This window comes from Halichoeres trimaculatus, unplaced genomic scaffold (assembly GCF_033239565.1).
Source record: "Halichoeres trimaculatus isolate MK-OKI-2021-1 unplaced genomic scaffold, fHalTri1.1 fHalTri1_scaffold_19, whole genome shotgun sequence".
NCBI lineage: Eukaryota > Metazoa > Chordata > Actinopteri > Labriformes > Labridae > Halichoeres > Halichoeres trimaculatus.
In genome coordinates, this window is record NW_027437197.1 from 11,510,087 (window position 1) to 11,534,371 (window position 24,285).

The 24,285-nt window shown below is 40.1% G+C and overlaps 1 protein-coding gene across 4 annotated transcripts in view; it reads right to left on the minus strand.

Moving 5' to 3' along the window:
• Positions 1 to 24,285, minus strand: part of adarb1b (adenosine deaminase RNA specific B1b) — a 117,269-nt gene that overhangs the window by 49,132 nt on the left and 43,852 nt on the right. For 2 of the 4 annotated variants that reach the window (XM_074694362.1, XM_074694361.1), the window contains one exon: positions 8,380 to 8,481. The exons of the other annotated variants lie outside the window; for them this stretch is intronic. The gene's annotated coding sequence lies outside the window, so the exon portion shown is untranslated. The remainder of the gene's footprint in view (positions 1 to 8,379; positions 8,482 to 24,285) is intronic. 4 annotated transcript variants of the gene reach the window in all.

Consider the following 24,285-nt stretch of genomic DNA (forward strand, 5'->3'; position numbering starts at 1 on the left):
ACTGTGTATTTGGAAAAGCAATAAAACATGTAAGAATGTTAGGTGGCAATACAAAAGAAAGCTGAATTTGCAGGGGTCCCTGTAAACCTTAATGTTTTTTGTGCCCCGCTGACAGGGCCCCTCACTGGCAGGTGACAAAGCAGCTTGTGGCTCCACGTGCATCAGAGCAGCCACATGGCCTCAAAGCCATTACCCCCAGTGTGAGTTCACATGAATACGCTGAAAATCACAGGAATGAGATATTTTAAAATAGTGATGAGTGCAGCTAAAAACAGAAATGATCAAATCTACAAAAATGAAAGTACAACAACCGTAGGCTGGAGTCATCTATGAACCAAGCTGCTTAGTATTCTGAATAAAAGTTTTATTTTGCGGTTGCATTCGCTGAGAACGAAGCTTAACAGGAAGCATCTTGACATCTCAATAAAGTCAATCTAAAGTGTTGGAAAACAAACACAGACTTCTGGAACACCATCCAAGAATGAACTATAAACAAACAAGACCACTAAAATTATCTTGCGACTTCTAGAAGCTTCCAAGAGTCTGGTTACCAACATGTCAAACTCTCAACAGAATACTTACATCATTTACCAGTTGTCATATGTCCCTGTCACACTCTCAAAACAGGAGCTTGCTTCTGCTCTGATTCAAAGTGTCTGTAAATAGGAATGACTTAACTCTTCCTATGGGAGTTTCCTTTCATTCCCAGACCCACCAAAAGGTCCCACAGCTGGGTGTGGTTCCCTCAACTTAACTAGCCGCGTGCACTCCGCCTGGAACTGATCCGCTCCACTGCTTGTGGCTTTGGGTTATTTTGGCTGTGGCTTGACCACCAAAATTTGTGTGTGTGTGCATGTGTGTGTGTGTACGCATGTCTGTGTGTGTGTGTTTATGCTTGTGTGAATGGCATTAACGTAAGCATGAGGAGAGAACAATGCGTGGCTCTGTGTGAGCCCCTCTGGCAAGATATACACCTTGAGGGCAAAGCCAACAAGCTGTTAGAAAGGCAGGGTGGGATGAGGGCACAAGACTTCAAGGCTGCAGGTCCCTGAGCTTTTTAGGATAAATGATACTTATCTACTTGATTTAAAACCGTTTTTAACCATCAAACTGTCTGTAAAGATGAATGATGCTTCTTCACCTCCTCCTTGTACACAATAAGTGAAGCCAAAAGAGTTCCCCTGATGGGCCCATACATACTGTGCTTGTAGGAGTGGAAATTCTATGTTGATTTTGCATCCTTTCTTAAAACCAAAACATAATTCCAATCTATAAAATGACAAGTCTAAAGGTTTTGGCTTCATTTTTAAAGCTGCTATGAGGACGATCTGTTTTAGTTGCACTCCCTCGCCACCTTGTGGCAGGAGTCTTCGCACACTGTTGTAAATTACTTTTAGCGAGGCGTGTGCTGTTTTGGAAACAAATGGAGATCAGATCAAAACAAATTTTCTTTGTTCAAGACAACTTTTTGCTGGATACAACACGCTGAGGTAATGGACTTATCAGTACAGTTACATAGTGCTATAGTTTAAAATGTGACATCAAGCATCAGCCGCCAGCTATATGTTTGCTAGATCAGTAGCCCAGTGCTCCGATGTATCTGTAGGCTAACATGACAACATGTAAACACTGCCAGTTTGTAAGTAGTTTATAGCCATTTATATTTAGCGCAGCTGGCAGTCCGGCATTCTAAGACATGTCCTTAATGTGTAACATTAGTAAATCCTGGTTAGCTATGTCCTGCCATTCATCTACCAAGCAGAGCTAACACAACCTCACTTTTCATTTTACCATACAATACCATACCAACTTCATTTATAGAGAACTTTTAAAAACAACCACAGTAGAAAACAAAGTGCTTATTGATAGACTCTCAAGTTTCTCATTTAATCTCATTTTAAAGTGTGGATTATGATCAGGCATATATCTAGGAGTAAACCTTTTTCAAGATCATTTTCAAACTCCTCACAGCCCCTTGAAAGAGGTGATGAGCTGTCCTCTATGTAGCAGCCCAAATTGAATGCCTATGCTTGGCTCTTATAAGTACCCATGCTTAAAAAAATTAAATAAATAAACAATAGTCTAATATTTCTGCAGCTTCACTTTCCTCCGAGATTTCTTGAACAACCTTAAGTGCTCCCATGAGTAGCAATCAAGCTGAGCTGTTTTGATTTAGCTCCACAGTTGTCATGCCGTTCCTCATGTCAACCTGCCCTCAGCTGAGCTGCTTTGAGCAACGTTTTGACAACAAATCTCTGGGAAATTCTTTAAGATTTGCATGTTGGCAAGGCAACAGTGACGAGTCAAGACTTCACATACATCAACTGCAGGTGGGCATTGGCTCTGGAAGTGATTTTTATACTTTGGGATCAGCTTATCCAGGATGAAGGTTTCTTATATTTCTGTTGTTTATTCCATCAAGGCTTCAATGTGAAAAAAACACACAATGTGATAAAGCCATTTTAAAGCGTGACTGTGGACTGGGAGATGTCAACAGCCATCACCAGACATTGTAATCCAAAACAACTGGCAACAATCTGCTTTTTTTTTCCCCCAAGGATGCTAGAGGACGTTTTAATAGTAAACTGATGCGATGACAAACAGCGTGGCTGGCAGTGTGCCTACCTCAAACACAAAGACACACACTGTAACACACAACTTATTTGCTCATAATCTACAACCGCACCGTTGTTCTGCTCCCCGTCATGCTGAAAGCACGATACATTTCTCCTCACCTTTAATAGTCCTTGCTCTCTTTATTATATGTTACTACACTGATGTCAGCATTTTTCGTCCTATGACAAACGAGGCAATTCTCTGGGCCAATTTATCATTCTGCCGTACTGTGTGCCTTTGTGACGGCACAACCTTTCTTTCCCTGGGTTACAGAGATGAGGAAACACTTGAGGTCACAGAGAAAGAAACAGATGCAGACGCACAGAGGGAATAGGAGAGGAAAAAGAGTATCCTATTAACAGTAAAAGCTCAGAACAACTGAAGTGGAGTGAGACAGACAAACATAGGAAGCTGGATTCAAGGAATGGGACGGTGTTATTGTTTCAGAAATAATAAAGATGCTGAGATATCTCTTCCGATTAATCAGCTTACTCATAATTTCATCATAGTATAGTGAAATAGAAGCCTCTGGAAGCCTGCCCTGAGTCTGTTGGAATGACTTCATAACACACACACACACACACACACACTTACTGAAAGGGTTTTACTGCACTGCAATGCGGTGTGACATTGAGGATAATGACTGCACTCACACACACGCACACATACACACACAGACACATATGACTGCATAAAAACACCTCTGAATACTGAAAGAAGCATAACGCTGAGCAGTCATGCTCATATGCAGGTTTTACAGGGGGATTTTTGTCCCCACACGATTAAAAAAACTTTGTAGAAAGTGTCTGTAAGGGATTTTTATTTCTTATTTGTCATGTCGCTCACATTTCTGTGACCTGTGGTAACTTACAACTCTTCAGAACACAAAGGTAATCTTGAATAAAAAAAATAAAAACATCCTTTAATCCATCCTGTCACTCTTTACAAGAGCACCTGAGGTTGACTGAGCCACAGCAATAAGCCTAAACTTATAGAAACAGAAGGGGACTACATGGATGGGCTATTTAGTTACTTCCATGTAGAGCTGGGACGATATGCTACTCTTGCGATTCAATTGTATTGATTGATGATTTTGGGGTGCCGATTTGATTTAAATTGCGATTCTTCAATATTTATGATTTTTGCGTTTTTGATTTGCTTTTTTAACACCAGACCATGGGGAAATGCGAAATGATGATGATAATGTCTACAGACTATATCAGGAGCCATATTTTCCCATAAAATACACATCACGTGAGTCAAAGAGAAACATTTCACCCTCTGTTCAAGAAAAGTGGTAACTTTCTTTCTAATCCAGCTTATAAAGAAAGACTGAAATGAAGAGCTTGAATAAAACAAAACAAAAAACATTTTTTTTACAAAGAATCCCAATTTTGATATTGTCAAGCAAAAAAAAATCCAGATAAATTGATTTATGATTTTTCCTCCCACCCCTACTTCCATGCATCATGTGATAGTAAGACAGCCCAGAGTCTTTTCTTTTTTAACATTAGTCGTCAATTCAATCACAAGATGTCAAGCAAGTATTCAACATCTCTCATAAAACTTCATTCAAAGATTAACATTTTGTCCTTTTACGCACAGTGAATCTCAGTGGTCACATAACTGTGCATGCCAACCAAACTCAGAAGTGACACCTGCTGGACCATTAGCCCCTGACATGGCGCTGACAAAAGCTTTATGCTAACAGCAGCTACTCACCAGGTTGCTGGAGTGCATCAGTCTTTTATCTTTTCCAATCTGGTGTAATATTCCTTTGCCAACACATTGGTGTTGCCAGAGCTCAATAAACTTTTCCTGTCTCCTTTTGCTTTGCCTTTTGATTTTTTGTGCTAGTAACTATTGCACCACTAACTGGTCAAATTCACAATGAGAACATTTCAAAGCAGAAAGAAAAAAAATCAAACCTGCTAATCTTTGTGTTGGGTGGTTGTGTGTTGTGTCCTAGGTTTGGTCTTGTTCATTGTTCACTATGAAACACTAAATGGACTAAAATTATCATTTTGAATAGGGATGCACTGATATGAAAATTTTGGCTGATACAGATATAATATTGCTGTAATGGCCGTTAACCAATATTTACCGATATCAATATTGGTTAAAAAAAAAAAAATTCTCACCACAGTTGATGTGTTGAGGTAGTTCAGATAGAAAGAGTGGTACGATTGTGAGAAAAGACGACCATGGAGAGGATCAAAGGATGGAGCACCCAAGGTGAATGCGATCAAAAAAGTACATTTACTTTGTTTTTTGGTTCAAAAACAGGACGAGAGACATCAAAGAAGAGGATCCACTCTTCTCAAGTAGTTTTGGTGTTTACATAGCCATAGAATACAATACCATTTGGGTCTTGAAAGATAGTTCAAGATGCTCTGAAAATGGCCAGCAGCTAATGAGTAAATATTGGCCCACTTTTACATATTGGCTCATACCAATATGTGAAAAAAAGATGACCAACATTGGCTAATACTGATTTTGATACGGATATATTGTGCATCCCTTATTTTAAATATTGCAATGTCTCCTGTGGGATAAAGTGGTTAAAATGTATAGTGCTTGGCCCTGTGAAGACCTTGGCATGAAGTATAACAAGATTAGAAAGTTGCTGGACAAACTGTGTCTCTAATTACTGCTGTGTAATGCACGTTTTAACTTGAAAAAGCCACATCATGCTGAAACTTTGCTGCATCAGGCAGAGTTTGAGGTCACCCCAAAAATAAGCCAGAAAACTCTCACTCTTCACCCTCACCTGCTCTGAAAGGAGTACAGGAGCATCTCTGTGTGGAGGGTGCCCACGCAGGTGTACATCATAGTGAGCCTTAGTGAGCAGAGCACAGAGAGGGGGTGCATTACTTTCCTCTCTGGCTGTGTCTATCTGGGTCAACCATCTGGGGAGATGCCAAAGCTTTGGTAAAGTGGGCAGCTGGCCATCACAGCTGGCCCACCAACACACAAACACTCAACCAAAGAGCCACCAGGTAACATCTGCATCGCCACCGCCCAAAGCAAGCACCCATCACTGCCACCTGAGTCCTTGTCATGTTCTTAGCTAAGGAGTGAAAGGGAGAACAAAGTGTGTGTGTATGTGTGTGTGTGTGTGTGTGTGTGTGCGTGTGTCAGGGTGAAACGCTCCACATTAGCCTGCCCGTAATTATCTTGGAATGTGTGAATGCGTGTTTGTGTGTTTATGTATGTTTGCATAAATGGGCATGTTCCTCCGACACTGGGTTTGCTCTCATTGAGCAGGAATGTGGAGTTCAGGCTAATCTGCCTCTTTCAAGATGGAGAGGACATAAATCCAGCCAGCGCAGCCACCAACCTCCTCCTTTTTCAGCCTTTCTGTCGCACAATGCTGGTCCAGGCTTCCCCAGAGCCTTTCTATTCAGTGGTCCCAGATAGGATTACACGAGTGGTACTGGAAAAGTAGGGCATGACATGTTTTGTGTGTGGTGTACATTGTGAGAATGTGAGATGACACAACATAAAAACTAGGTTAAGTGGGTTCAAACAAACACCAGGTAAAATTGTGAAACGGTTTTGCTGGCTTTACCAATGTGACTCAAAACTTATCTGCACAAAATAGCTAATACTTTAGATACAGTGATTTCAATTAATCTCTAAATGTTGTATGGGTCTGAAGACACTTTCAAAAGTTTCATGTCCAAGGTTTGTCTGTAAATTCAGTTTGGAGGACTATTTCCAGGTGAAACTGGTAAAAAACTAATGGAATAGGTCTGCCAAACCTTTCAGAGTCATAGTACACTACTGGAAAAACCTGATTCAAACACTTGCAGGATAATCTTTTATTACGATCAGAGCCTTTATATGGTTATCTCTGAGTCCCAAAGAAAAGGAACGTAAGATCCATTTCAAGGATGAATATTTGTCACAGGTGCTGGGTTGAACCGCCAGCTGGTTTTCCGGGAAAGGACACAGTTGCATAAGTGACCCACTGTTCATATCAATAAAACCAGAGGACTTTCCGTCTTAAACTTGAGGGAATAAATGGAGTGACATGTGGCAGTATGGAAAATATACCAGACAGTGTTAATAGTACAGCCTATTCACAACCCCTCCCACAAATTAAAACCTTGAGATGTCATTGTGTAGGACTAATTCAACCAAAATCTGCTTCAGTGAGTCCAAACTCTGCTCACTGAAGCACTGAAATACTGATTTGATTGCATGAGGAGCAGAAGAAAAAGACCAAAACAAAACTTTGGTAATCAATAGTTACACACCTAGAGAAGGTTCAACAACAAGAGGTAGCAGCCTCCCAGTACGTTAGTGTTGGTGTTAACATGCCGGACTAGACAACCACAGAGGGGCAAATAAGGCGTCGGCAGATGTGCTTCTGGCATCTGGGTCCCTGTCCCTCTGCCAGGCTTCCCTTCCCTTCCCCCAAGACCACTCCATATCTTTTTCTCTTTGTTTCCTCCCTTCTGTTTCAAAGTCTTTTTCAGTTAGGCTGACAGACGCCTACGCAAACATGTGAGTGCTGTGTTGGTTTTAAATTATTGAGGTGGTTCTGATAGGTTTTCGGTGTAGTGAGTCCTTGTGAGTCATAGGTAGTTCCTTGAGTGGGTGCCAGATAAAATTTGTGTTTTTAATGAAATGAACCAACAACACCTGTCTACTGTTTCCTGATAGGGTCAAAAAACTACAACTCTTCTTCCAAATGCACATCACTTGAGGAGCTCTAAAGGTTTTTTTTAGACCCCCCCACCCCCAATGCTGCATTTGTTTGATATCTTTACATTTTGATATATTTTATGTCAACTGCTTAATTCGTTGCTTCTAGCTTGAGCCTCACAAAAACTTTAATAAATCAGAAAATGAAAACAATGTAGATTTATTCCCTTTGGCTGGCCACACACTCAACAATCTCACACCTGATTTAGGACACAATTTGGCACCTCCAGTGATCAGAGGGGGCAGTGCCTGATTAGATATTTGCCATTCCAGGTTGGACTGCCTCCAATAAATAAAACTGCAATAACTTGAGAGGAGGACACTATGTGGATGCACCAACTGGATGTTGAAAACTATCACAGCTCACAAATATGCCAACAAGCATAAATCTAACTGTACTTTGAGCCAAGTAGAATATTGAAAAAGAAGACAAGCAACTATATCCTCTTCTCAGCCAGTATCTCACCCTTATTGTTTTGAATTGCCAGAATGAAATCATTTCCACAATCATTAAGAGTGGTCTAGTGATCTTATGAAAGTCGTGTGTGGGTTGAGAATTGTAATCTTAAAAATGTGTCAGGGCTGTCCGTTTGTGTAACACCCCATGGTCTAAAACCCATTAAGATCTAAAATTCATCTAGTCCTTGGCTAACTTTTATCAGATGTTATGTTATACGATATTTCCTTTACGTCTGTCACTGATAGTGTTAATCCTGATGTAATTGAGGCTCAAGGTTAAAGCACTTTTTTAAGATGACGTGTCTTTTTCAGCATACCACAGTTAAACTGCAGCGGTGTGTTCCTGTTTCAGTCATCATGGAAAATAACACCACAATGGTACTTCTGAATCATACTTTTACTTTAAAAATGGCTTATTGTCTTAACAGTAATATACATTTAGAATCAAAGTACAAAAACAAAATAATAAGTTTAAATACCAGTTGCAAACTACGTATACATATGCATCTTAAAAGACTGACGGTTCCTTAAAAAAGAAATATCGATAAACTCTTCATTTTATAGCTCAAGCTCTCTGAAGCTGTCTCTTACCTCAATGTCCGGAGTTTCAAAACTATTCAGCGCGCAACCTCCAAAATAATGGTGCTGGAGACAAGTGACCCTCTAATGTGGGAATACACTGATAGGCCAGTCCTAAAGACAGACAGAAACAAAAGAAAGGCTTACTTTAGCTGATAGGTAGAAAATCAGAGTACATATGCACACATATTACCGTATTTTCTAAATTAACCTGCTGAAACTGATACCATTGGTATCATTGTTAGGTCACCATGGGGGTCTTGTGGCCACAAAGAGTTTCTGTTTGTATGTTTATTTACTTACTTTTTTCCCCTTTTTCTTTTCTTTTTGTTTTTTACGTTTTGATCACTAATTCTCTATCGCTATTTGTGACACCCCTTGTTCAATGTTTCCGGACCATACAGGGGGTCCAGACCCATACTTTGGGAACCATTGCTCTTGACCATGCGGTCAGACCACACAAGTGTTGGAGTGAAGCATTTATTTGAATATTAAAAGTTAAGATCATGAATTTAATTCCACAGTAATAAATTGATTAAAAAGAAAAACAGCCGTAAGAACTTCTTTTTGTTGTCAGTAAGAACATAAAAACTGTTTTAAACAGCAAAGTGATAATTCTAAACTCAATCAAAAAGATTCTCTGCGTGTAACTGTTGAACTTTTACACAGCCTTGCTCAGGGCAGTGTTTCTCACAATCTGTTTTTTCCTTAACAAACAAAAACAAATTCAGAATACAGCATTAGCTGGTAAAAATGAGATTAAAAGAAAAAAAAAAACAAACAGGACGTGTGTCATTGTCATTATTGACTGTCTGCTCCCCATCGCAGACAGCAGCAGCCTTCTGTTACACAGGCTGTGAGTTTATAGAGGTGAGTATATCATGTTTGAGTGTAATTACATCCCAAGTGAGGCCCTTCATCAATAATTGCATACAAGAGAGATATGCCTGTCCATAAAAAGAATAAAGCATGCAGCCTTGTTGGAAGCAAACATGAGCTGTAGGTGTGAGTCACTTTCAATCAGAGGGGCTGATTTAACATCTTTTTGGGATTACTGTGTGGCCACAGCTGCCTCAGGCCTGCTCTCCTATGGACCAGTGAGTTAAGCTGCTCTGACTTGCTCACTGGCTGCTTGCTATCTGTCAACATGTCTGCTGATTCTTCTGTTTTTTTTTTTCTTTCTCTCTTTTTGCTGACAGTGACTGCATGTAGCCTTGACCAAATACACAGGGGGCTGCAGGAATTCTTGCAAAGGAAAAGCAGCCTTCAAACATGGTGCTTTCTGCAGAATCACCAATGCTTTCATGGATCACTGTCAAAACTTTAAGAGAAGGATATCTCAGTTCTACGAGGCATCTTTTCTACTCATGAGCCAAATTACTCAAACTGAGAAGGTCTTGCAACCAAACAGTCTGACACCACTTCAGGACATCATCAGTTTGTTTCTCTTCATCTTCAGTTCAGAGGCTTGTAAATCATCAAGTTAAAGGAGCGTGTTGACAAAAGGGCCTTTCTGGCCCTTTTCTGTTCTGTTTGTTTAACAGTTGTACTCTGAGAATGATTTGAAGCTATTACACTGCAGAACTGCCTCTGACATCCCCTCTCACCATTCAGAGGCCATGTTACATAAGGGTAACTATTTTAGCTTTGTATCCAACAGGCCTCTGATGGAAGGACCAAAGCCTTTTCTCCCAGTGCTGCATCTCTAATGGCAGTGCACTGTGCTCTTTAAGTACACTCTTAAAATATTGAGAGACAATTTTCAATTTTTATTGCCCGAGCTGTCTTTTGTACAACATCCTGATTTATTTTTACAGTTACATGGCACTCTTTTATTTTCATCTTTATTCTTTTATTTGTTGTTAATCCATCATTGAAACAAGATAAAAGCAGAAGCAAAGTGCCTCCCTCTTTAATTAACAACTTTAAAGCATTGTTGTGTTTGCTGCTGTGTCCTGGAGGACTAATGATTCATTGTGATACAAACATGCTGACTGAGGCGAGTTTCAATGTCACTTACTGAGTGGGTCATCCAAGGTAAAGCAGAGACAGAAATAGAGAGGATGAGGGGGCAGATGAAGAGGTAGGGCAACAGAAATAGCAAGAAAATATTGAAGTGAAAATCACTGCTTTGTTTTAATGCTCAAAAAGGAAAGATTGTATGATCATTTTGGAGAATCCTTCTCATCTGATTTTATCTTGGATAAAATGTTGTGCTTGCCCTAACGTTAATTAAAGCCAGAGTGAAATCAGCCTGAATGGAATCGGTGCCAGAGTAAATGAAACATGAACTAACAGATTCAGCTGGTTCCCAGGATTTAAATTTGTTCTTCTCTTTTCTGAAAGAAACTTGAAATTGAAAATAGTTTTAAAGCCAATAAAGCAGATTCGGTTTAAAGGTGTCACACATGATACAAGAAAGGAGGATTTAGGCATTAAGAAAAAATGATTCAGGAGAAAATATTCTCTTCAATAAACAACTTCTTTTATGTGATTCTTTTTTAATTATCTAAAAAAAACATCAACTCATTTCATCCTCATCTTTCATTCAAGTGCAATCTTTTCTGGCAGCAAAGAAATGTTTTGCATCCTGAAATTGTGCTACATCACAGCTGCAACCCAAATCTTTCTCCCTCTTGGCTTCATTTGCTCCAAACCTTTTGTCAGGCATGGATACCAGAGAAACTGTCTCATTAGTACCAAAACAAAGTTCCAGACTCACCTTTAACTCATTTCCATCTTGTCTACCTTTTCACAGTAAAATAATCTCTGATCAAATGTTTGGAAACCAAAAATCATAGTCTTATTTGCATGCAAGTCAGACTCACTCGACTGACAGACAATCAGTCAGAGCAACTTAGTCCATCATCGTCTGTTTGAGCTCATCATCACCGCACTGATGATGCTCTAATCAATCCAAAAAGGCAGTCTCTTGGCTAAGGCACCTATGGGTGTGTGTGTGTGTGTGTGTGTGTGTGTGTGTGTGTGTGTGTGTGTGTGTGTGTGTGTGTGTGTGTGTGTGTGTGTGTGTGTGTGTGTGTGTGTGTGTGTGTGCGTGCGTGCGTGCGTGCGTGCGTGCGTGCGTGCGTGTGTGTGTGTGTGTGTGTGTTGTATTGGGGTGTTCATGGCACAGAACAGCAGCAGATGTTTGAGGTAATTTGGAGCCCAGAGAGAGACACTCTCTGGTGGGCTTCAAAGCATTGTGGGTAAATTTGCTGTCATTGAACTTCAGTGGGCTTCAATGACACGCAGTCCTGTTCTCCCCTGACACACCAACACACCACAGTTACACTGAATTTTGTGTAGATGAAATTTTGCATGATCAGACACATGATATATCCTGATTGTAATCCACACTTAAAAATGGCATTGTCAGCGCCATTATAGGTCATTTCAAAAAGCTTCATAGCTCATACTTTATAGCTTCCTGACTGGGTTTATGGTTTACGGCACATCAAAGTCTGACAAAGTTAAGAAGAGAGAAGATAGACCTGTGTTTTTCTCTGCTGAAAACGATTTCTGTGATTAATTTTGTAGTGATGGTGGACACAGGAGCCCAACTGTCAGACAGAAAAAGGACAGAAGAGCAGAAGAAAGCTAAACAGGAGATTAATACAGCCCAGGCTAAAGGCTAAAAGGGCGAAGTTGTTTGTGACAATGTTCATTCAAACCCACATGCAGCAGTTATTCTGCAGTGGTCCGTTAAAACTTGAGAGTCTATCAATAAATAATAATAAGGAGTGCTTTACTGACATGAATATCGCTGCCTCTTAATGGCCATCAGATGAATTCAGTGGATGTACTTTGTGATCTTCTTCACTACTACTGGATTTTTTTCCTAATTCGAACAAATGCTATGCCACTGTGGTGTAGAAAAAAATTTGGTCACATTTTTAGTCAATTCAGTAAAGGGACAGTGCTTTCCAAGAACAAGAAGCTTCTGTGATACATAAGTATGATCCTCCATTTCTAAAAATAGTTCCACCAGAAGCATTTTTTATTGTAAAAACAAATTCTACCACTCTCTTCATCTATGTGTAACCACAAATTATGTACTAAAAACTGGTTTGTCCTCATGGTGCAACCTAGAAACCTTGCAGTGAGAGACTGGGGGCTCTGAGGAAGGAGAGCCCAGTCTAAAATGCTAAAAAGAAACCCAAACATTTTATCATGTACAGGTGATAAATCAGTAATCAAAACATACTTGCGAATATAATATTCAATATCTACTAAGTTTGTTCAGATAAATGAAGTTTAATACTTCACCACTGCATATATCATTGACATGTTTTTGCTAAGAAGAACAAAGCACAAACACAAAAAACAACTGTGGTAAATGATGTGGTGAAATGCGATAGGCCACGCTTGAATAACTGTCTTTAAAAGTAAGGCATGGGTCACACTCACTGACACAAAAATAATATAAACACAAAAGTAAAGAAACAAAAAACACTAATTTTGTTACCGAAGCACAGACCATCTGAACAAGGTGTGAATCTCTGCATGCATGTTCTCAGGCCAAAAGAGTGGGCATGATACACTGTTGTTATCACCACACACAAACAGGGCCTGTGATTCGAATAGGGTGAGAGTGAGGGGCGTGGAGCAGAGTTAAACGGAAATGACATAATGGGAGAAACTAACTACTAAAAGGTGGGCCGGGGCAGAAGTAAGCAGGCAAACAGACTGTTGGCAGCAGAGTTTTTGACATGAATAGACAATGAGGTCATGAGCTGCCAAGGCTGTTTTCTGTTGTTGTGGCTCTTGCTACTGCTCATCCAGGGCCTACAGCTGCGTAGCTTAGCGCGGCTGATTCATTCCTCGTTTACCCAAGACGACACTGTTCAGTTCACGTAACACGGGGCAACGCGCGGTCAGGAACACACAGAGACTGGTCTGGGGGGCATAAGGGGGAACCACATCTGTCCGCTTCTTAACTGAAGAGTTGGCAGAGTTGGAGGAGCTTGGCTCTGCAGTTTCAGACCTTACATATTATGAACGTGTTTACGTCAACAACCAACCAACGGTGCATAATGCCATCTGAAGTGTACTTAAACATGCCAGCAAATTTCTGTCATTTCCTGCATGCAACATTCAAGAAGAGGCAATTTGTCATTCTATCACATCAATTTTTCATATATTGACTGAGCATTCACAAATAGCATTCAGCTACATCACGACATGTGGGGGTGAACATCGCATATGCTTTAAAGGAAGATACGAAAATGTGGAATGAGGTAAAAAAAAAAAAAGAAAAGAAGACAAGCTCTGAAAGAAAAAGAAAAACAACAATTCTTATGAAACATCTTTTGCAGCAATAAGTAGACAGTTAAGAATACAAAGCGTTCATGAACACTTTTTTGTTGCTGCTGAAGGTCAGTCTGCTCCTGGCATTGAAATGTGTATAAAAGTGTTTTCATGGCAGCCTCTTAAGCAAATCCGCAGCATCAATACCAGACCAGATCAAAGCTTTCCTAATGAAAATATAAGAGCTACACTGAGTCTGACTCATCCAGTTTCTCTGTTTATTGTAACCCACTTGGCTTCAGTTAAAAACTGCTTGTCAAATCCGCCAAATAAATTAAAGAATCCTCTCACACATATTTGCAATGCACCCAAACGGCGGACGGTAAAACTGCAAAGGAAATTGTAAAGTGAGCAGATCTCCTCTGAGTAACACAGTGGCTGTTCTCTGACACTTTGTAGATGCAGTGGGCCTCTAAAGTGCAGCTGCTGTTTGAGAGCCTGTCCAAAACTTTACGCACCAACACTCCGCGACTGACAGTCCTCTCTATGGACTCAACGGGAAACCACAACTCGTAAAGCTGGTTGTATTTTAGAAATCCTAAGCTCCTTGGCTGTAATGTGTGAATTGGGAAGTCATTCATTTGGCTACACCAAAAACAAGCAGAAAAAAAAATTAGGAAAATGATTATAAAAAGAACTTAAAGATGCTGTAAGGAGGATCTGTTTTAATTGAACTACCTTCTGGCCTGGAGTCTCACGCACACTGTTGTAAAGATTTGACCAGGCATGTTTGTTTTGGAACAAATTTTCTTTGTTCAAGACAACTGTAACTGTATTAGAACAGCTACATATTGCTATGGTTTGAAACGTGACAACAAGCAAATGTAGCGCTCAAGCAGCCCAGTGCTATGACGTATTCTTAGGCTAACGTTACAACAAGCAAACTGTAAAGTTGTACAGCAGTTTAGTAGCTATAGTGCTAGTGTCAGCCCAGCGCCGTAGCCTTTAGCTCGAGCTGTATCACTCTCCCATTTGGCTTTCTTCTGTTCTTCTGTATCTTCTCTGTTTGACAGTTAGGCTCCAGTGTCCACTATCACTACAAAATTAATCACAGAAATCGTTTTCAAGCAGAGAAACACACAGACCTATCTTCTCACTTCTTAACTTAGTCAGCTGGCCTGGTGTTGTCATAGAGGCTTCAATGTGCCATAAATCAATCTGGTTGACCCCATCGGGAAGCTTTGAAGTATGAGCAACGAAGCATTTCAAAATAATGTCCTTGAAAAGTATGGATTACGATCAGCAAATATCTAGAAGGGAGACTTTTTCAAGATCACTTTAAAACTCCTCACAGCCCCTTTAACAGTAGCTGTTAAAGCTGTCTCATTTCTGTTGCAGTCAGCAGAATTTCATCCTGAAATTGACAAATGCTGCAAAGTCAACGTTGAAAGCTGTGAAGATTATCATGACCACACACCTTCTGTTCATCATCACAACAAGCTGAAATTTTTTACACTTTTTTTTTGGCTTGCGGTGTTTGATTTCCTGCAAATAGAAGACCTGAACAAGCAAAGCAGCCCACAACAAGCCTGCTCCTGCCAACATACACAAAGCTGATAATGAGTGATTCATCAGTGCTAATTTGCTGTGCTAATTTTGTCAGTGAACTTCGCAGGCTTGAAGAAACCTCACTATGGCAGAATGGGTAAACAGCACAAGGCTTAGCACCAGCATGGTCACACTGTCAGGGGTGGGGGGTTGCTGTGCTGTGTGTGCACTGCAGTGTTGGCACCCAAGAACCCTTTTGTGTTAAAACAGCCCCAATGATTATTGTGAGGAAAACACAGAGGAAAATGCTGTATTCAAGCAGACCCTTTTTTTTGTTTTTCTGGGAAGGCTTATCCCAAAGATTATTGAACAAATATTGAAATATTATGTTGAGCATTTGGCATATTGGTCTCCATCTACTCTAAGTACAACTACTCTGACAACAGAGTCAGCCAACTTGATTCAGCATTTGGAAAATATATGTGTGTGTGCATTGCAGCATGTCAATAAACTGTGACAACAAACTTCTGCCGTGACGCAATCTTCAACTGCTGCAGGGCGAAAACATTATCAGAAACGTAATTCATAGAACTAAGCCAATAAAGCAAATACACATACCTTCATACAGTTACACAACAAGCTCATGTTTGAAATAACTTCAGAGGAACGTAAGATCAAACATTTCTACTATATAACAACTTGTTTTTCCCTAATACACAAAAAGTATTTTCATATTTTATGTGTTTGTGATCAAGATTTCACCTAAATTTGAACTATTTCACTCAGGGTAACGGGCTTGATCTTTTAGGCCACGCAGATAACTGGCTTCAGAGAAATATCGAGCCACCCAGCTTTATGGTTTACAAACTGGGTTAATGCAAACTGACTGAATTGGAAAATGTATTTTCCGACATTAGCTCTATTGCAGCCGTCAGTGTGTGAGAGTGGGTTACAGAGGATGACAGCAGGGACGTTGGATCATGTGGTTTGTGGCACTGTGAGTGTCAACATTACCTATGGAGAACAATCTGTCATGGTGTTAGGACGGATTTCCCTGCCAAAAGTGGAAAAGTGGCAGGAAAAAAGTCTTTTCATGATATTTTTTTCAAATACTTCACAGATTTTTTTTTCTCTTTTTTTCAGATTGACATAGAAGGAGACACTTGTCAGCAGTGAGTGTGAGCATTACCCAAAGGGGATCAAGTTCAGCCTCTTGATTGAGACACAAAACAGAAGCTAGGTTGTTAACTGCTGCAGACTCTTCCCTTAATTGAGCTCATCTGGAGAAAGATTGTGTTTATAGTGCAAATAGTTCAAACCAAAGTGGCTCTCTGACATAGCACTAAAAAAAATAATACTAAAAAGAGTGTTCATCTCCACTAGCATTAATGCATGGTGTGTTTTGTTGATCAATTCCCTGACTTCGTCCCTCTCCTGCTCTTAGGTGGGCCTCTCTGTTTGATGATGTGGGGCTCACCTGAAGCTACTGATACTCAGTAGCAGGGTACAGGAGCAGAAGAGCAGAAGTAGCAAATGCCAGTGAGCCTTTGGCTGCGAGTGTGCTCTGTGGACGTCTGCCTGTGATAGTGACACTCCTCCAAGGAAAGAAGGGTGTTTGTCAGAGTGATTTGTTTGGTCTGGAGAACTGAAACCCTCTGGTGAAGGAATGGGACAAACTAGAAACAGACAAAAATCAAACAAAAATATATCAGACTAACTATGTGCACGTATTGCTATGTCTCCTAAATTGCTCTGCTGCCAGTGATACTGTCATTTTCCTGGCTTAGTCACCTCAGGGGTCCCATGGCAACAAATAAATGTGAAAATCTCTCTCTTTTTTTTTTTTTTTTTTTTTTTTTTTGCTTGAATGCTTTTATTCGGATCCCACTTCGGGAACCACTGCTGTAGGATTATTGTTTTTATGGAAATCACAAAAGTAGACCTTTCAGTCAAATTACAGACAAACCACAAATTTGGGATAAGCATATTTCTCGTGTTTTCTTTTGGAAACATTGATCAGATGCTGTCAGTATGAATACGGCTGGTACTGTTTTCAATGTTACAAACACAGTGATCTATTCTATGATTTATCTCTAAAATCACACAGCTGTGTCATCGAGGTCATTGTAGATCCTGTCATCTATTTTAGCCACCCTGTCCATTTCCCTGCTGTTCTGTTCTGCTTGGGTGCCCGGGCTGACTGACTGAGGGGTTTGCTCTGGGGCGGTAGGAGGTGCTAAGCTTGTTGAAAACCTGGAGTGCACATGAGTTTCTCATGCATGCACAATTTCTGATATACACTCCATCATGATTAATATTTGAAAACCTGGAGTTCAATCTCTTATCGCTCTCTTTCTCTCCCTCCTCTGTGTCTCTGAGAGTAGCTCCACACTATCCATCTTGTTTTATTGACTGCTCCCTCCGTGAGGTGGGGGACTCCTACTGATTCATTTAAGTGCAAAGTAGAAATCTCAGAGTCTTTCATCAGCCATGCTTACAAAATGCCTTCTAAGCCAAATAAGAGCAGAATTGATATTCCAGAGATGGTGGTAAACAGTTTAAAAACACTGCTCTGTACTCTGCATGACTTAGGGTTTAATCATGAAATAAAGGACATTTGGGGATATAAAAAAAAATAGTCATTTTCATCACCGCTGCATGACCTCTCCTGTTCAGATTAGAGTCGGATGAAAAGGCACAAACAAGTTGGTCAGTGGAGAGAATGAAACTGTTTGGCAGAAAAGCGGGTTTGCGGCAAATGAAAAGTGACAGCCAGCAAATCTTGATGACACTGTGTGTTAGATTTGCACGCAGATGGTGGCACATTGCAATGGAAATACTCATTCTCATCTCAAAACTGATCATCCACAAACTGCTACAAGGATGAGCATGTCATCAAACTTCTCTGGCATCTACATCTATCAAGCCAGCAAAAAAAAATGGGTCCACATTTGGAGGGAGATGGGGAAAGAAAAAAAAAAACATTGTTGGTTTTTCAAGCTGTGGAACATGTACAGCTAAGCCTCTAATTTACATTAGTGTCTCAGTTAATGTGCATGTATCTGAACATTAACTTCTCTCCCAATATCAGCCAAGTTCCTCACTTGATTGCAGCAATATAATCTTGGTTTTAAAGCTTAAGTTAACTACAATCAAATCCCAGTGGTGTGCGACTGTTAACTTTCCAGAAGTGAAACTTCTGGCACAACAGATTGGGTCCTACAACTAAAATTAAGGAATGAACACTGGCTTAGATTTCATTTTGCAGTGCAGAACAAAACATGACAAAGAAAGTGAGAAAAGTGCTCAGTGCTAAATATGGATGCAGCGATCCAATACTGGTATCGCATAAGTTTCCAAAACATCCCCCTCAATCTCATCATCATTTTAAGGAACAGAGATTGTAAAATTAATACTGGAGTCAGATTGAATCAGTATTGGTATAGGCCACTGTTTAATATTAGAGTCCCTCAGCTGACTGTCTGCTACAATTTGGTGTTAGTTGCAGGTTTGTCGATAACTTGTTACTTGACAGTGTTGAAAAGTATGATGACCCAGTACACATTTCATATTCCAGATCTTAGTATCCATAATATTGCCAGGATCTGGATTGTACTTTTATATTAGTCAGAATTTTTTGTGAACTTGTCTTGTATTGTTTTGCAAAGCAATCCGACCATTTATGTTGGAGTTAAGTACACATATGGTGAAAACAGCCCTATCTCACAATGATAAAGAATCTTGTAAAAAAATCCTGGATCCAGAAAGTGATCTGGATCACCACCAAAATTCAATCAATTCTTCCTTATCCCAATTTGAACATCTCCTGAAAATTTCATCAAGATCTGTTTGTTACTTTTTGAGTTATGTTGTTCACAGACAAACAAACGGACAAACTCTCCCCAAAACATAACCTCTTTGGCCGAGCCAATCAATAAAATCCAAACCATAAAAAAACAGGTTGAAGTAACAATCAGCAGGGATGTACTCATCAGCTCAGCTTCCTTTGCCTGTATTTTAGGAAAAAAAACTTTCACAGCTTAACAACCTATCAACTCTTTTACTACAGAGAAAATTCAACTTTTTCTCCTTGAAATGCATAATGAAAAGAGAAAAAAAATCTTCCTCTCATTACCGTTTTCATCCCGGGCCCTTATACACCTCCAAATCACACAACCATCTCTGTGTGCTCAGCTGATTGTAATGAAAGTAGACGGATTCAGCAGGTAGGCAGGAAAGGTTAATAAGTTTAATAAAAACACATCACTGAAAGATCAGGTCAGACTGCCTGTGAGTTACTCTCCTCCAACATTTGAGTTTTATTGTAATAGACAGTTATCGTGTCTCAAAGAAGGCTTCCCCAGCTTTTCTGCTCTTTTCACACAATGATTACTCAGAGGATTTAAGTGTTAATGAATCAAGTTTTATCATTTTCCAGGCTAGAGCCAATTCGATTTAATAACTATTCATCTACCTCTGATGTGGTTAAACAATTTGATTTACTTTGTCACATGCGTAAACATCGGAATGCACAAACTCCTACACACATGTACAAAAATAAATCCACACGCACTCTCATGCACAGGCTCTTTGTATACCTAGCCTGCTAATTATAGCTTGCCCATTAATCAGTGACAGTTGTAATTACACTAATTCCTGCGTGTAATCTGATCAAGGTGAGGAAGATCAAATCAGAGCCTTTTTTCTCTCCTGCTGGGCTTCAGGGGGCTTTAGTGACAGCGGAGAGGTTGTAAAGAAAGTTAGTTTGGACCACGACAATCCGATTTGTCTCGGTTAGGTGGCCGATTAGTGGGTCAAAGTACAAGCATGTGTGTAAATGGAGCTATCTCCACAGGCTGCAGGCCAATGTGGCCGCTATCACTTTAATTAATTTTAAAATGTTTGTAACGTCAGAATCTAATGTAAGATAAAAGGAATGTTTCAACACCACAGGGATTGTAATGTAAGCTATGTAGACATGAAGTGATGATTGCTTGGGCTTTGGTGGATTTTTATGTTCAAGCTCCACTTGGATACGAAAGTTTTTATTTGCTTTAACAACCTTGAGTTCCCTGTGTTTTATAAAGAAAACTGCATTACATAAATATCTGGGTCAGATTTCACTTCTAATGTCTTGTTTGATGGACGTCATGTTTGTGTGAGTATGTTTCTTGGTATTTTATGTGAGTTCTTTACTTTGCTGTCAGGAGGTTTCATGTGTTGTTTGGAATGTTTAAGATAAAATAAAAGTTTTTAAATCCATGCCCCAAAATACATAATCGTCTAATTGAAACCTAAAAGTAAAAAAATAATCATCAACATATTATATTCCTAGAGATTAAGGCTATGAGGCTACAGCAGTCAGTATGTTACCCAGATGTTGATCCATGTAAAAGCAAAAAAAAAAAGTCTTGTTTTAAAGGGTATTTCTTTCTTTTACAAGGTAAAAAACAGGCTTGGGGGATTAGGGCTATTTGGCAAATGCAATGCAATTCAGGTAACAAGCTCTGCTGGGGTTGCTGGAGTGTTTCTACTAAGTCTGATTCAGCATTCTGGACAAACTCACATCTAAAGAAAAGTAACAGCGCTACACCAAACATGTTTATGATGAAGGACCTCACAAAAGAATATAAATTGTCAGGTTACATCACTAGTGTGTACTAGTTTTCCCTGAATATGGTGCTGTAACCCTTTGAATAATCAACTCATTCTTAGTACAGCCACATGCACGACACTTCTGAGAAATCCAAAGCCTATCAGGCCTGCTGTGCCAGGTTACAGTTGTTCGGCTATGATTGGACACTCAGTGATTGGTGGTGAGATTTACTGTGGTAGACTGCAAAGTCTTTGATTATAGGACTCAAAAATGTTAGGTTTGATGTGAGATATTATGGAGAAATGAATGTAGGCCACTTCAAACCCAGAACGATGCTGCACAGCATGAGCCAGGTATCCAGCATCAGAAAGTCTTTATCAGATTTTCTTTCAGCTTCTTATGAAACCAGATGCCACAACTTAGTAATTATATTTGTGCAAGTATTGTACATAACACGCTGGTGCTGAATCATATTACACATGGGCTTTTATGCAAGGTTATGTTGATACAAGAAGTACAAAGGTTTGATGTTCCTGTCAGGATACATAAACAAGACCCTTCCATTGTAGTAAAATGAAGTTTAATCACTGTTCCAGATGCACCACATCCCATCTGTACTTTGTTCAGTGTGAAACAGATGTCACCGAGACAGAAAGCAGACTGACTGCGCTGTGCTGAATCTACACTATCAGTGATAGCAGCCTCTGCTTCGGCTTCGCCTCAGTGACTACATTGTTTTCACATCTGGTCACTCTGCTTCCACTTCCAGGTTCCCAAACAAACACGGGCTTTGATACCAGACCCAGCCGTCTCCTGACTGGTCACAGGCAAGGATGAGAACCAGTGTACGTGTCTGTTTTTGTTTGCATGACAGCAAGCGAGGGTTGTAGAGGAACTGGGAGATTAAGTGAGAAACAGGTCACCGGAGTGTGGGTGCAGAGTGTGAAGGAACACAGGTACCCTCCAGATGGATCCTTCACGTATAAATATATGCTAATCAGTGTGATACAGGGTTGTGGACTGCACAGAGCATATGGTGCTGCAGCATCCAAAAAGAGAGAAGCAGAGTACATCAACATAATTCTGTTTAAACACAACACATAATTTATTTTAGGATGTTTCAGAATCATGATGTGTATTTTCAAATTTGACTGCAGGGCTATGCTCAATGGAAAACAGGCCAAATCTGCAGCTTTCCAAAAAACACATAAGAGGGAAATGATTTATGAGGATCAGAATCTGATAAAAACATGACTGATGCTGGAAGGAACTTCTTGAAGAGAGCCAAATCAAAGCATTCACGTTTCATTTCACTGATAAAAACGGACACCTTGACTTTCACTTTGAGACATGAAACCTTTTAAAACTGTTTGTCGTCCTGAAAAAATGTTGCAGGGACAATTCCATTTACACATGCAATTGAGTCTGCACAGCGGTGCAGTGGTTAGTGCTGCTGCTTCACATCAAGAGTTGGAGGTCAAAGTTCGAGTAAGGTGGGTCTTTCTGTGTGGTTTTCGAGTACTCACCCGTGCATGCTTGGATCCTCTCGGTCCAAAAACATGCTCATCAGGTTGATTGGAGTTCTAAATTACCCATAGGTGTGAGTGTGCGCAGTAAGAGAGGAGGAGTTTCCTTAGTCTGTGCAAGTTTGGGATGTTCTTTCTGTACCCACTAACAAGACAGCCAGAGGAAGTGCAGCTTCTTGTGGTTAATTGTGATATTTTTTTTATTTCAATGGAAACAGATGCAGCTAAAATGTCACACTGAAAATAAACATGTATCTAAAAACTCTTGGTCTTTCCAGCCAGATGTAAAAAACAATAATAATAAATAAAAAAACACTTGAGCACAGATTATTACTAATGATGGCATCATTTATGCCAATATTATCAAACACAGGGTCATACTCATGTATGCCGAGGTCCCTGCTCTTACAAACCAATGCACTGGACACTGGTTGTTCTCATTATCTGATAAATGTTGTGGGAAAAAATCTTTCCTGCTAATTTATTCATTCCTTTAATCATTTCGAAAGGCCGGGACATGATGAATGATTCAGAAATGTGTGGGGCTTTTTTAATGATCCTTCTCTGTGGGGTGACCCAAAAGGTTTGCTATCAGAATTTAAAATTGCATTACCCCTAATGGTGATTTAGGGAAAAAAAATGTGTTACATTTATAATGTGTGAATATTCATGTGGTCTGGCTTGTCTAGATTCACCGCAGACCTTTCCTCACACTTGTTCAAAATACTACCCTGAATTTTAAGTCCCATCTGTGGAACCAAAGGTTTTCCTTCCAGCAGTTCTTATTACACTGGTGCATTGCTAAGATGCAAAAAGAAAAAAAACGGTGTGCTTGTGACGCTGAAGAAATATGGCTGGCCTAGTTCCTCGTGGTATAGATTAAATCATGGGAGGCAGACCCCTTGTATCAGCAGCAGGAGAAAAAAAATGATTAAATAAGGTGTGCCATTTTTGCACTCAGTGTCATGCTCCATCACTCAGTGAGGACCTGACACTGTATCATGTATCATGTATCACTGCATCACTGTGAGCTGCAACAATGACACCAGACAAAACAGACTTCTATTGTTTTTAAATGGCTCTATGCAGCACATTTTCCAGACAGTGGAAAATAAACGCCTTATTCTTTGTACATATGGTGCCCTCATGTTCCAATAAAAGCTACAAAAACAAATTAAAGCACAACAAACATTAAGAAGTCACTGACTTGTAAACAAAAATATGCAACCGGAGTGCCACAGGCAGTAGCAGTCACCGTGGCTGGGTGAGTCTTGCCAACACTGCGCTAAATATTCATTAAATTAATGGAGGTGAGGTGGAAGCATGAGGGCAGGATGCCACGGGTTGTGTTGCGAACCTTACACACAGAAATGTCAGCACACACAAACCGGAAGATTTGTTGAGAATTCAGCATTACAACCAATGGCAATGAACAGCAGGTCTAATTGGAGTCACTGCACGGATGGGCCTGTTTGTGCAGATTTCACAATACTAGCAACTACCATGTGCTTATGTGTCTCAAGGCTGAATGTTTTGTGTATTTGTGTGTGGAGGAGCTGTGTGAGGTTACAGGATGTCTTCTCTATCAGAGGATGGAGAAATGAGACCAAGCTGACCACATTTTTAATACCTTCATAAACTTTTACCCTAGGAAACAGAACTTAAGTCCTCACAAAGACAGCATGGTGCTGTCACCTGAGCGCCAACGAGCACAGCCCCTGTGTAGCAACCTGCGGTGATCAGAATCTTCTCAACGCTGCCCTCCTTATGTACCTGACAGCTCCTTCCCTTCAGCAGCCAGCAGGAAAGTGGAGACTATTTAAGAGATGTCCAAGCAGGGCGCTAAACGTCGCCTCTTGTCAGTAACAACACCAGTGTCTGAGCTGTCCCTGGCTCCTAACCAACAATAACTGCTCCACGCCACTAAAAACACAGCACACAAAAAGGAAAATATACATGTAGAAAATTTCATGAGGGGTTCAGGAATATGCTTTCATAAAA